The 13,943-nt window shown below is 42.0% G+C and overlaps 1 long non-coding RNA gene across 1 annotated transcript in view; it reads right to left on the bottom strand.

The window, feature by feature from the left end:
* Positions 1 to 13,943, bottom strand: part of 4930593A02Rik (RIKEN cDNA 4930593A02 gene) — a 95,936-nt gene that overhangs the window by 39,125 nt on the left and 42,868 nt on the right. Inside the window, exons 4-6 of the long non-coding RNA NR_045167.1 lie at positions 11,575 to 11,579; positions 10,885 to 11,033; positions 9,055 to 9,153 (exon numbers count right to left, since the gene is read on the bottom strand). This is a non-coding gene — a long non-coding RNA (RIKEN cDNA 4930593A02 gene). The remainder of the gene's footprint in view (positions 1 to 9,054; positions 9,154 to 10,884; positions 11,034 to 11,574; positions 11,580 to 13,943) is intronic.

The following is a 13,943-nucleotide window of genomic DNA, read 5'->3' as shown; positions in this document are numbered from 1 at the left end:
GCTCTAACCCTGGACACACAGCTCCACCTGCCTTCTAGGAGGCCTGCCCAACCCCAGGCAACAAGGTTGACCAACACCAGAAAACAACCAGATGCTGAAAGGCAAGAGCAAGAGCATAATCAACAGAAGCAAATACAGTATGACACCATCAGAACCCAGCTCTCGTACTCCTGCAAGCCCTAGATATTGTAACACAACTGAAGAGCAAGATTCTGACCTTAAATCCCAACAGTGTCAACTAACCTGGACCCCTGAGCACGCCCAGAGACTGGGCTGCCAATCAAGAGCATACACAGGCTGGTCCAAGATCTCTGACACACTTGCACACATGTAGCAGAGGCCTGCCTTATCTGGCTTCAGTGGGGGAAGATGTTCCTAATCCTGCAGAGACTTGATACACCAGGGAGGAGGGTATACCCCAGGGGCCTCAGAGGTGAAGAGGAGGGGGAATGAAGGAGGGAGTTTTTGAGGAGTGCCAGGAGGGGGCAGCATTTGGGATGTTAATTAATTATTTAATTAATTTTTTAAAAAAAGACTATTTTTCTTAAGGCCACCAGGGTCTTCATGTGCCCACATTTATTTGTGGAATAAATACCATGCCAACAGCTAGTAAAATATATTATATATTTTATATATTATATGTGATATATAATTAACTACAAATTGTACTGAATTACTACAATTTTTAAAAATAATGACTGTACCTTCTTCATTAAACTTATTCTCTAAGTGACTCTTGCAAAGAAGCAGAATGTCTAAGATGGGGTTTATTATTGGCTGGAAACACATGGAATTATGGGAGATGACTAAGCAGTTCCTACAGGGCTCTTTGTCAGCCAGTCTCATGCTGAAGAGACACTAGGGAGGTCTGGATGAGTAAGAATACTTGTAACACATACATACAGATGCACACATACACATACAGACATACACACATGCACAAATACAAAAGCACACACATGCACACACAAACTAGAGCCACCTGGAACCTGTGTCAGGTCTTGTTGGGTCTGACTTTAATATTATGGTGTCTTTCAGAGATCAGACCTTGGTGACTCATGGGAACTGGCCCAGGAGTTGGGAAAGCTAAAGGGGTAGGGGATAGAGGGGGAAGGTACTGCAACTGCAGATCCAACACCTCTTGCCTATGAGACACAAGAAGCATCACAACCTATGGGGACCACAAAAGGTGGTTGCCTCACTAGTCCCCAAGCTCCCTTCTCCAGCCTAGCAGCCTCTATAACCAGACACATGTAGAAAAGGGAAGTCTAAGCAGTGGTTTTCAGCCTTGACAAGTTGACACGCTTTAAACCACAGCAGTCTACCCCTTGTCAAGGTGGCATCTGCACACACATGCTTAAACTGTGTCTCCAAATGTGGTTGCACTTTGACCTAACAGGAAAGAAGTGTCCCACTCAACCAATTCACAGCATTCCTCCCTTAAGGAGCTCTCATCTGGCAGATCAGTAAAAATTAAATGCTTTAAATACATCTTATGGTAAGTGATCAAAAGGACATAAGGGAAAACCACATTTGAGCAGCCACAGTAAATGATGAGGGACATATCTGTTCCATGTTTGCAGATAGCCCCCGATCGGGTTCTCCCTTCTTACAGTCCTGTGTTCTGCTGCAATCCTCAGCTAGGCAAGGCTCCTTGCCAGGTGCAGTGTGTGAACCAATTCTATCAGAGCCCCATGGCTTAAAAACTTCACTGCCTTTGTAATATAGCTTTCAAGTCGTTTCTCGGAGACTGTTGTAATATCTATTGAAATGTTCAGGTTTCAGATAGTTGAGAGCCATCCACCGTTATAAGAAAACTCCTTCCTCTCCCATAGTTGTAAATAAACAATCTTGTTTCTTACGCCAGATAAGTCAATAATCTGAATGTGCCAAGTCCCTCGGCGGTGCCTGCCTGTAATCTTAGCACTCAGAAAGTTGAGGCAGGAGGATTATATGTTCAAGGTTAGCCTTCAGCAACATAGTGAAAACACCACAAAATACCAACAATTAAATGAGTTAGAAGGTGTTGTTATTTGGCTGGGGAGATGAGCTGAGTTCAATCTCTAGAATCCATGTGAAAGTGGAGGTGGGAGGGGTGGTGGCATGCAGTTGTAATTCCAGCACTGTGGAGGTGGAGACAGGGGGACATTTAGGACTCGCTGGCCAGCTAGCCTACCCTAACTGGCAAGCTTTAGGCCAGTGGGAGGCCCTATGCCAAAAAGATGGACAGCACCTGACGAACAACAACTGAGGTTGCCTTTGCCCTCCACACACAGGCATATACATAGAACACACATAAGCCCACATACATGTAAGCATTTCCAAACACACATATGCTACAAATAGCATGATGCTGATGTTAAGTATCTCATTCTAGAAATAAATGGCTTATCCAGATGCAAAAAGGTTTTATTTTATTTCTAATAGCCAGTTTAATATTTATTTTATATCTTCATCAAAATATAATATATATAATAAATCAAATATATATAATTGTTTTTCAGACAGTCTCTTTATGTAATCCAAAATGATTTCATATTCTTCTGAGTGTTGGTATTATTACATGCATGCACCATCATACAATACACAGCCATACAATTTTCTTGATCAACTGTACACATCTATGCACATACATCATATACACAGAAAACTGTAACAAGTAATCAACATAGGTGATGCTCTTAATATCTAGAGCCTTAAAAGGTCACAGGAAATAAAACTGATTATGAAATTTCTATATATAATGTTGAAAATAGCATAACAAAATCAGCAAGGAATATATAAATTCAGAATAAAGTTCTGTAGAGAAATACAAGCTCATGGAGAAAATATATAAAAGGATCTGTTTTAAATATTACAGAACAATTTCCATCTAAGAAAAGTTTATCCCTGTGTTTTAAATAGATAGTAGACGTCAAGATATTGCAGTGTTTAGAGAGATTCTATTGATAAATATAAGACTAGTACATGAATTTTAACTTAAAATATTAATAATTCTTGAATATCAGGAATTGCATCTTTTGATCTAGTTTAAGTCTGCGGTAAAAACTCTTAGATAACAACAAAGGCATCCAATATCTTTTCAAAAGCAAGAACATTTTTCCATATGTAAAAATCCAAGCAAAAATAAGAATAGTAGCCAGTGCTTTTTTTTTTTTTTTTTTTTTTTTTTTTTTTTTGTCTAACTACTTATCTCTGCATCACGAGTTCCTCTGAATTAAATCCTCTGGTGATGATGGGGCAAGACAGGCATTCCTTTGTCCTTTTACAAGGTGCAATAGGCATCCTGTCTTCTATAATTTACTCAACATACTGTGATCTATAAATTGTGTTTTAGGCCACACCCATGTGACAGTCACTGCTCTAATCAGGAACATACATTCAGGGGCGTTTGCTGGCATTAATCAGAAGATCCCACTCCAGAGGGGGCCATTACAGATCCTCAGCTATTTAAATAATCTCTAGTCAGCATTTGAGGGGTTTTTCATTAGCATAATGGACGTTGGTTGACATGAACTTCCCCTGATAAAAATCAATAGTTTGCTTAACACACATGAATGGCTAAAGTTATCTTAAAAGCCCACTTACACAAGTGGCAAATAAAAGTGCTTGACCACTGTGGATGTCATCCCACCTTGGTTCATTAAAGAGCCCTGTGCTCATCTAATGTGAAAAGATTTCTAGGTTGCCAGACTCCAAAGAAGTAACTCACAAAATCCTGCCACTGCCACTACATTTGTCACAGATTCAACTTTTGTTTGTTCATGGGGCACCAGAGAAACAATACTTAGAGTTCTATCAAGCTCTCTCAACCAGCTCTGCACTATTTGTGCCTGTTTGATAATGGATACACATGTAGGAGAACTCAACCTGAGGCTCTTCTCATTCAAACTCGGTAGTAAAATTGCAGTTACTCGGTCTCTATTACCCTGAATGGGTGTCCAGTATCCCCCACAGCCTGCTTGTGTTTCTGTGACCAACTTAGTTTGGATGTAAGGTCACAACAGGTTGCAAACCATATCCAGGGCCATATACACCTGGTAGTGATAAGAGTAGGATTGGAGCCTGGGGCTGTCCCCTGAAAACCTGCCTGCTTTACTGACCTGTCCATAGTCCAAGGCAGCAATAATGCAGGGCTCCAGGAATGGAAGAGTGGATCTGCCCGAGCCTTTCTACCTATAAAGCTGAGACGTAGTTAAAGTGCAAATTCCGAGGAAGTGCTGATGGAGCATCGTGACATCTTGGCCATGTTAGCTTTCTGGGCATCACAGGTTAGTTTCTAAAGTTCAGACAATGTATACTTCCTAGTCAGTGCTCGATGCAAGGGTGTTTTCTGCCAACCTGCCAGTTCCTGACCATGTGACACCCCAACCTCTTTTCTTGCCTATGAATAACCATACAGCCTCACTCCCCTTAGGGACCGTTCACAGTTACTGTTCTTTTGCTCTGCTGAATCTCTGCTCCCACCTCTGTTATCACCACTCAAGCTGCCTGTGTAGAAGGGCAGGGATGGTTAGGTGTGGTAAGCCTTTGACTTACTAAGCCACCTCTTACTAAACTTTGTTCCAATTCTGGAGTCTTCTCAGCATCTTTTTATGCACCATGTAAAAAACATAAGACAGTTTTGTCATGAGTTTTGGCCCCTGGCCACCCATTCCCACGTGAAGGAGAAAACCTGTTGAAACAAGCAAGGAGTTTGAGAATCGGGAGAGAGAGGTAGCCTCTCAAAGATGAAGCTTAAAATTGTCAACACTGACATTTCAGCAAGCAATCCTCAAGCTTCTTGCTTAATCCTCTGCTTAATTAAAAAGGAACCAGGGAAGCAGCCTGGAGCTTTAAACTGGCCACAAAGCTGACAGGCAAAGCAGTAGCAGGAAATACAATTATCTGTCTCTCTCTGGCCTGAAATTCACAAAAGCTAACAGGTAACGTAAGTAATAAATGCAGCTAGCGATCTCCTATTTCAAATACCCTCCCTCCCGAGTTTGGGGCCACACAGATGAGCCCTTTTTTAATTATTATTAAATTTTTTACTGGGTATTTATTTCATTTACATTTCCAATGCTATTCCAAAAGTTTCCCACACGCTCCTCCACCCACTCCCCCACCCACCCACTCTTACTTCTTGGCCCTGGCGTTCCCCTGTACTGAGGCATATAAAGTTTGCACGACCAATGAGCCTCTCTTTGCAGTGATGGCTGACTAGGCCATCTTCTGATTCATATGCAGCTAGAGACACGAGCTCTGGGGTTGGGGGAGGGTACTGGTTAGTTCATATTGTTGTTCCACCTATAGAATTGCAGATCCCTTTAGCTCCTTGGGTACTTTCTCTAGCTCCTCCATTGGGGGCCCTGTGATCCATCCAATAGCTGACTGTGAGCATCCACTTCTGTGTTTGCTAGGCCCCGGCATAGTCTCACAAGAGACAGCTATATCTGGGTCCTTTCAGCAAAATCTTGCTAGTGTATGCAATGGTGTCAGCATTTGGAAGCTGATTATGGGATGGATCCCCAGATATGGCAGTCTCTAGATGGTCCATCCTTTCGTCACAGCTCCAAACTTTGTAACTCCTTCCATGGGTGTTTTGTTCCCATTTCTAAGAAGGGGCAAAGTGTCCACACTTTGGTCTTCGTTCTTCTTGAGTTTCATGCGTTTAGCAAATTGTATCTTATATCTTGTGTATTCTAAGTTTCTGGGCTAATATCCACTTATTAGTGAGTACATGTTGTGTGAGTTCTTTTGTGATTGGGTTACTCACTCAGGATGATGCCCTCCAGGTCCATCCATTTGCCTAGGAATTTCATAAATTCATTAACAGCCCTTAATGAATGACAAGTGAAGTCCTAGAGGCCTTTCCTTTCATGTTTCTAGTACTTTGCCTTCACCAGCAAACAGTACCACCCAGTCAACAAGTAGAACCAAGAATGCCCAACATGGTGAATTTTGTTCACTCGCTGCTTTCATCTGACAGGTGTATTGCTTAAGATGTGTTTACCAAAATACAAAATAACAAAAGCAGGCTTTAAAATCCCTGCCAACAGTAGCCTTCACCAATAGGAACTTGCTAAATAGGTGAATGTATATCCATGTAATGGACGTGTTTATATGGAGACACTTCTGTATCAAAAAGTTAGATGGCAACATTGTAGAACAATGTATCTATACAATGCAAGATTTTTTTTTCTAACAAAAGAGAAAGGCACATAGAGTTCTCCCTCTACATCCAGGGTGGATTGGGCTCAGAATTTCTCAAATACCAAAGTTAGAGAAGGTTTACGATCCTTATGTAAAATGGTATAGTTTTTGCATATACCATATGCATGTCTTCCTGTAAGCATTAAATTATATCTAGGTTAAATTTACCTAATACAAGTTTTGTATTCATAGTTATGCTGTAGTATTTAGAGACTAGTGACAAGAAAAAAATTATAACTTTTAAAAACTATTTTTAAGCCACAGCCTATAGTAGTATCCAGGAACATGAAACCCACTGATGTGGAATTTACTCTTTACTGTAATACCATAAAGAACTTGCAAAGAAGATTTATAGTAACCCACAAACATGGAAAATGGCTACACAGGCAATGAGGATAGGTACGACATTTGTCAATGTCTGAACTCAAACTGTTTTTCATTCTGGGGCAATCCATCATAAAAGGTTTTTCTAATATTTTAAAATTATTTGGTTATACATGTTATTATGTGGAGAATTCTTTGTAATTTTTTATAGGTAAAATGATTTCAAAATGAAAAGTCTAAAAATCTTAGAAAGAGTGTTACCAGAGTTATTAGTTCTGGCTGTCCTCAAAAACCCACTTCAGCTTCATGTCCTCAACAAGACAATTAAAAGAGCCACTCCAATATAGAGAAGTAGAAAATAAAGAGATTTGTTCAATATGGTCACAATAGGGGAAGAAAGAAAGAGATTCAGTGGCCCCAGTCCAATCTCCATCTTTGAGATGATTTCATGACGTTTAGGTTTAAGAAGAGCATCAGAGCCTTGTACAAGGAGATAAAAATGGATCAATTTGCATTCCTCTACATGGTAACTGCCAATTGAACCAGCATCATTTGTTAAAAATGCTGTCTTTTTTCCACTGGATGGTTTTAGCTCCTTTGTCAAAGATCAAGTGGCCATAGGTGTGTAGGTTCATTTCTGGGTCTTTAATTCTATTCCATTAATCAACCAATACCATGCAGTTCTTATCACTATTGTCTATAGTACAAGTCCAAATGGATCAAGAACCTCCACATAAAACCAGATACACTAAATCTAATAGAAGAGAAAGTAGGAAAGAGCCTCCAATGTGGGGAATTGCAGGCTGGTCTCCAGTCGAGCTGAGGTCTGAACCCCGATGGTCATAATTCACCTACATGACACAGAACTCTGGCCCCTGCCTAAGGTACCACCTCCCACAGCCCCCACAAGAGAAGCATGGTCAGTAGTCACTTAAGCAATGGCCCAAGCTTCTGACCTTCAGGCTAAACTCCTCCCCAGTTACCTAGCAACAGTGAAGACCATAAAAAGGGATGCTCAGTCCCCACCTCACTCTCTTACTTCTTTGTTCCTTTACCTCTCACTTCTCTCTCCTCTTCCCTTTCTCTTTGTCTTCTCCTCTCCTCTCCTCTCCTCTCCTCTCCTCTCCTCTCCTCTCCTCTCCTCTCCTCTCCTCTCTCCTCCTCTCCTCTCTCTTCTCTCTTCTCTCTTCTCTCCTCTCTCCTCTCTCTTTCTCTCTTTCTCTCTAGGATTCCCCCCTTCTCTCTTTCCCCTGCATTTCTATAATAAAGCTCTTAAACCATAGAGAGTCTCTGCTCCATCAAGATCCGTTGCTCACTCTCTCGCCAGTGTTGGGAATTCCTTCCCTCATCCCTCTCTCCTACAGCCCCAGGGCTTTAGCAAAGTAGCTCCGGGTCCCAAGTTGGGAGCTGCCCCTTGTCAACCCCCCCATCCCCCCGCCCCCCACCCCCTCCCGCCGAGTGGGGTCAGCCTTAGATGCTCACCCAGGGCCCTGTAGAAAGCTCCTGGCAGCTCTGCCTGCGTCCACCTGCCCAGAACACAGGAACTCTGGCCAGATGTGGGCCCCTTTTCCTTCCCTTCTTCCCCAGGGTCTCCCCTGCCCCCTCCCCTTTTTTTGTTCCAAACACTCCAACACATGGGCACAGGGGAAGTTTTCCTGAACAGAACGCCAATAGCTTATGCTCTAAGATCAACAATCAACAAATGAGACTTCATAAAATTGAAAAGCTTCTGTATGGCAAAGGACACTGTCAATAGGACAAAATGGCAACTCACAGTTTGGGAAAAGATCTTTACCAGCCCTACATCTGATAGAGGGCTAATATCCAAAATATACAAAAACTCAAGAAGAACTCCAGAGAACTAAATAAACTTATTTAAAAATGGGGTACAGAGCTAAACAGAATTCTCAACTGAGGAATATCTCGTGGCTGAGAAGCACTTAAAGAAATGTTCAACATTCTTAGTCATCAGGGAAATGCAAATCAAAACGACCCTGAGATTCCACCTCACACCAGTCAGAATGGCTAAGATCAAAATCTCAGGTGACAGCAGATGCTGGTGAGGATGTGGAGAAAGAGGAACACTCCTCCATTGCTGGTGGGATTGGAAGCTGATACAACCACTCTGGAAATCAGTCTGGAAGTTCCCCCAGAAAACTGGACATAGTACTACCTGAGGACCCAGCTATACTACTCCTGGGCATATACCCAGAAGATGTTCCAACTGGTAATAAGGACACATGTTCCACTATGTTCATAGCAGCCTTATTTATAATAGCCAGAAGCTGGAAAGAACCCAGATGTCCCTCCACAGAGGAATGGATACAGAAAATGTGGTACATTTATACAACAGAGTACTACTTAGCTATTAAAAATAATGACTTCATGAAATTCACAGGCAAGTGAATGGAACTAGAAAATATCATCCTGAGTGAAGTAACCAGGACAGATACAAAAGAACACACATGGTAAGTACTCACTGATAAGTGGATATTAGCCCAGAAACTCACAATGACTATGATACAACACACGTACCATGTGGAGCTTAGGAGGAAGGAAGACCACGGTGAGGATGTTTCAGTCCTGCATTGAGAGGGGAACAGGATGATCGCAGGAGGCGGAGGGAGGGGGGACCTGGAAGGAGAGAGGAGGGGGAGGAAAAAAAGGGGGGAGTATTAGGTACTGGACGTGACAGGAGAGAGGTACAGAGGGTCAGGAAATTGAAATATGTAGCAGAGAGGATGAGGAACTGGGGATAGCCACTGGTGAGTCCAGATGCCAGGGAAACAAGAAGTTCTCAGGACTCAACCTGGAATGATTTTAACAGAGAATGGGAGATAGAATCTGCAGAGACCACCTCCAGTAAATTGGCACAGCCCTTGGTGATGGGATGGGGTCACACACCCATCTCAAAGTTTTTAACCCAGAAATGTTCCTGTCCAAAGGAAGACCAGGGACAAAAAGTGGAGCAGAGACTGAAGGAAGGGCCATCCAGGGATTGCCCCACCTGGGGATCCATCCTGTCTGCAGACACCAAACCTGACACTGCTGTTGTTGCCAAGAGGTGCTTGTTGACAGGAACCTGGTGTGGCTGTTCCTTGGGAGGTTCAGCCAGGAACTGACCAATGCAGATGTCGATGCTTAGAGCCAACCATCAGACCGAGCTCAGGGACCCCATTGGGGGAAGGACAGGAGGAGCTGAGGGGGATTGCAACCACATAGGAAGAACAACATCAGCTGGCCACACCACCCAGTGCCCCCAGGGACTAGACTGTCAACCAAGGAGTGTACAGGGAGGGACCCAAGGCTCCAGATACATGTGTAGCAGAGGATAGCCTTGTTTAACATCAATGGGAGGGGAGGCCCTTGGTCCTGTGGAGGTTTGATGCCCCAATGTAGGGGAATACTGGAGGGGTGGGGCGGGAGAGGATGGGTGCGTGGGGGAGAACTCTCATAGAAGCAAAGGGGAGGGAAGAGAGGAAGGCTGTGGGATGGGGGGAGGGGTTATGGATGGGTAACCTGGAAGTGGGATATCATTTGAGATGTAAATGAATGGAATGACTAATAATAAATAAATAAATAAATAAATAAATAAATAAATAGCAAGCACCAGAGTTAGCACTAAGCAGTTAGGTCAAGGTGTGGTCCCACCTATCACGCACCCATCATTGCTAGATTCAATCTTTCCTGCAAGGTGGTCTGAAATAAAAGAAAATTTCTTTCAGGAAAACAAGTTCTCTCTCTGGCTGGAAATTCCAGTTTCCTGAGCCCATCATCTCAATAGTATTAAAGCCAGAGTGAGGGCCACAAGTATCTCTAGAATATCCTTATTCCTGTGGGGCAGGCAGTTATGGTAAAGGAGTGGCACATTTGAAAGAGCTAACAAATACTATGAAGATCAAACATTTGGCTCCTGATAGAGAGGCAAGACAAAAGAGCAGGGTGGGGTGTGACAGAATGGGCCAAAGAAATAAAGGAGTGGATCTATCTGGCATGCTAAATCCCATTCACAAGATCCCCGTGGCACGCTGACATTATACAAAGAAAGGAAGGCTCCTACAGTCACATCTCTGCCCGAAACAGAAGGATGCCTTCTGACCCAAATCCAGGCAAGGCACTGGTTCTGAAGGACAGCCTGTGGAAACTGTAGCAGGGCTTGATCTGTGCCCTTTCTGGTGGGAGCATTTAACAAAAACTGCAGTAAGCTGCATCTCTCCACAGGAGGGATCATTCAAATTAAACCCTCGCTGCAGGAAATAAAAAATAAAAGCCTTTACTGTGGGCAATGTGTTTACCAACCCAGTTGCTCAGAAGCAGAGGCCTTGAGAATGGTTACTATGGTGAGGAGTAAAGCTGGCCACTCACCTGACAGGAGGTTATCTCCTGCTAGCTAGTAGTTTCACACCTGCACATTCTCAAAAGGATCTGTGGTGTATAAAGTCTGATGCATGAAGTCCTAGACGAAAAGTCTAAGAAGCTCCCCCAAATACTTTGCTGGGAAATAGTATCAGCCTCTGGGGGGGCGGGGAGAGAGAGAGAGAGAGAGAGAGAGAGAGAGAGAGAGAGAGAGAGAGAATGGATTCAGGACTTTTTAACAGCAGATTCTAAGCAATAAGCTACTTGAATTTAGTGTTATTTCCACAAAGATTACTTTGCCAAAGATGTATTATTTATTTCTTCAAGAATGGAGCAGTAGTATTAATCCCAAAGATGGGAGGAGAGAGGTCACTGATACAAATCACCAAGACTAAATTAATCAAAGCAAGCAATTAATTAAATCAAGTTGGTTTTTTTTTCCGTGCACATGTGCTGCCCTCCCCTAAGTCCCCTAAGGAGGGACTTGAGAGGTTAGCCTTGGATGTAAGGAAGGCAAGGTTAGGGGTTTTTCAAATGGAGAAAAATAGGCAGAGTTACAGAAGCAGAACAGGTGGTCAAAACAAGCTACTTACAACTGGTAGTCATAACAAGGTCGTCATAGGTGATTATAATCTTTTGAAACAAAGCTAGGGTTGCAAGATGGTCATAAATAACTTTTTAAAACAAAAATATGCTCACCATGCCTGAAACAAGCAGTAAAGAACCATTTGTAATTAAGGTTACAGGTGGGACTTAGCTAGTTAGTTTGTAATTATAGCACAGATTAAATGTACCTAAAAGACATCTACAGGATATCTCATCAAATATAATACATTCTTTTCAGCATCCCATTAAACCTTGCATAAATCAAACCATATTCTAGGCCAAAAAGCAAGTTTTAGAAAATACAAAACAATTGAAATAACTTCTAATCATATAATAGTGAAAGGAAACTGTACTTCAGCTAGGAGAACCTGAGCGGCCATCTGGAGATTGAACCACACACTCTCTTTTTTAAAAATATTTATTTATTTAATGTATATGACTACATTGTCACTGTCTTCAGACACACCAGAAGATGGCATCAGTTCCCATTAGAGATGGTTGTAAGCCATCATGTGGTTGCCGGGAATTGAACTCAGGACCTCTGGAAGAGCAGTCAGTGCTTTTAACCACTGAGCCATCTCTCCAGCCTGAACTACACACTCTTGAGTGACCAGTGAGTCATCAAAGAAATTGGGGAGGAAATTTTTAAGTTCCTAGAATTAAGAAAGAAAAGAAAGGAAGGAAGGAAGGAAGGAAGGAAGGAAGGAAGGAAGGAAGGAAGGAAGGAAGGAAGGAAGGAAAGCAGGCAGGCACAGGTACAGATAGCATACCCTGGAGTTGTAGATAAGACAGTTCCAAGAAGAAACCTGAAAACAATGAGAAATCTCAGGCACCCTTATGATGCAACTGAGGGTCTTGAAAAGACAAAACAAGGCAAAGTTTAAAGCAGCAGGTAGCAAAACGAACAAAGCTCCAGAAATTAACCAATGAGTCACTCAAAGAACAATATATTGATTCATCCAAACAAAAAAACAGGTAAGCAAGATGATCAAACTCCTATCAAGGTAACTACAGGAGAGAGAGAAATTCCTAATTATAAAATGAGATACAACACGCGAGGTCATAGCAGACACTGTGAATGTCTATCTGTGAACAGACATAAGTGGACAAATGTAGAGAAGTCAATTTTTCAATAGATGGAAAAAAGACTATTGATGAAGTTAAACATTCTTTCCTGATTTAAAAAAAAAAAACCCAAGAATAAATAGAGAAGAAAAGTTCTCAACATCCCAAAGGTTACAGACAACAAACCAGTAGTCCATATTACACTAAGTAAGGGGGGGGGGGACAGAATTAAAGCATGTCTTATAGAATTAGAAATGAGAAAGGGGGCCCACTCTCACCATTCTTATTCAATAAGATGCTTGAAGCTAGAGTAGTGAAACAAGGCATGGAAATGAAAAGGTCAAAGGAAGAAGGAGGTGGTCAGAGCATCTGTGTTTGCAGCAGCATCGTGATCATATACTTAATAACTCCAGCGGAAAACTCTAGGACTGATAAACATCTTCAGCTAGGGAAAATGATATAAAATTATATGCCAGAGAGCAGCTTTTCTGTATATCAACAATGCACTTGCTGATAAAGAAATCCGGGTGGGGAAATTTCATTCACAATAGTTTCAGGGGGAAAAACTGAGAATAATCATAACCAAGAGGGTGGGAGAAAGGAACTATAAAAGACACTAGAGGAAAGACCTCCCAGTCTCATGGAATGACGCACGATTATAAAAAAAAAAAAAAAATGATGGTATTACTGATAAAATATCTGAAGATTCAATACAAGCCCCTTCAAAATTCTAATTACATTCTTCATAGAAATAGGGAAAAAGCAGTCCTGAAATTCATATGGAAGCAGGAAAGAGCCAAAATACCCAGAGCAGTTCTGATCAGAAGGAGCAATGCTAGGACTATCACACCTCACCTCAGAGTATACTCCAGGGCCATAGTAACAAAATCAACAGGAAGTTGGCACACAAACAGACATTTGGGACAATGGAATAAAAGTAGAGGGCCCAAAAGTAAGCCCACAAAGCTACAACCATCAATTTTTTGGACAAAGGTGTCAAAACATACATCGGGAAAAAGATAGTCCCTTAAACAAATGGTGTGGGCAACTGACATCTACCCACCCATAGGAGAATAAAAATAAACGTTTATCTCTCATCCAGTCAAAAGAATCAATTAAAAAGAGATCTAAGGCCCCAAGCTTTGAACTCGCTAGAGGAAAACACTTCAATAGAGAGAGATAGATGAGGACACTCTGAAAAACATTTCAGTAGCACGGAAAACTACACCAAGAATTGACAAATGAGATCAGAGTGGAGAAACAGAATATGGAAGTATTTGCTAACTGCATCGGACAAGAGACTAATCTCTAGAATGTAGAAAGTGGGAATCATAAATACTAGAAAAGCAATCATATCATCTAATCAATAAGTGGGCTGAGGAACGAAACAGACATTT

Source organism: Mus musculus, chromosome 3 (genome assembly GCF_000001635.26).
Source record: "Mus musculus strain C57BL/6J chromosome 3, GRCm38.p6 C57BL/6J".
Classification (NCBI taxonomy): domain Eukaryota; kingdom Metazoa; phylum Chordata; class Mammalia; order Rodentia; family Muridae; genus Mus; species Mus musculus.
Note: the sequence above shows the minus strand (reverse complement) of the source record. Positions and strands in the feature narration are given on the sequence as shown.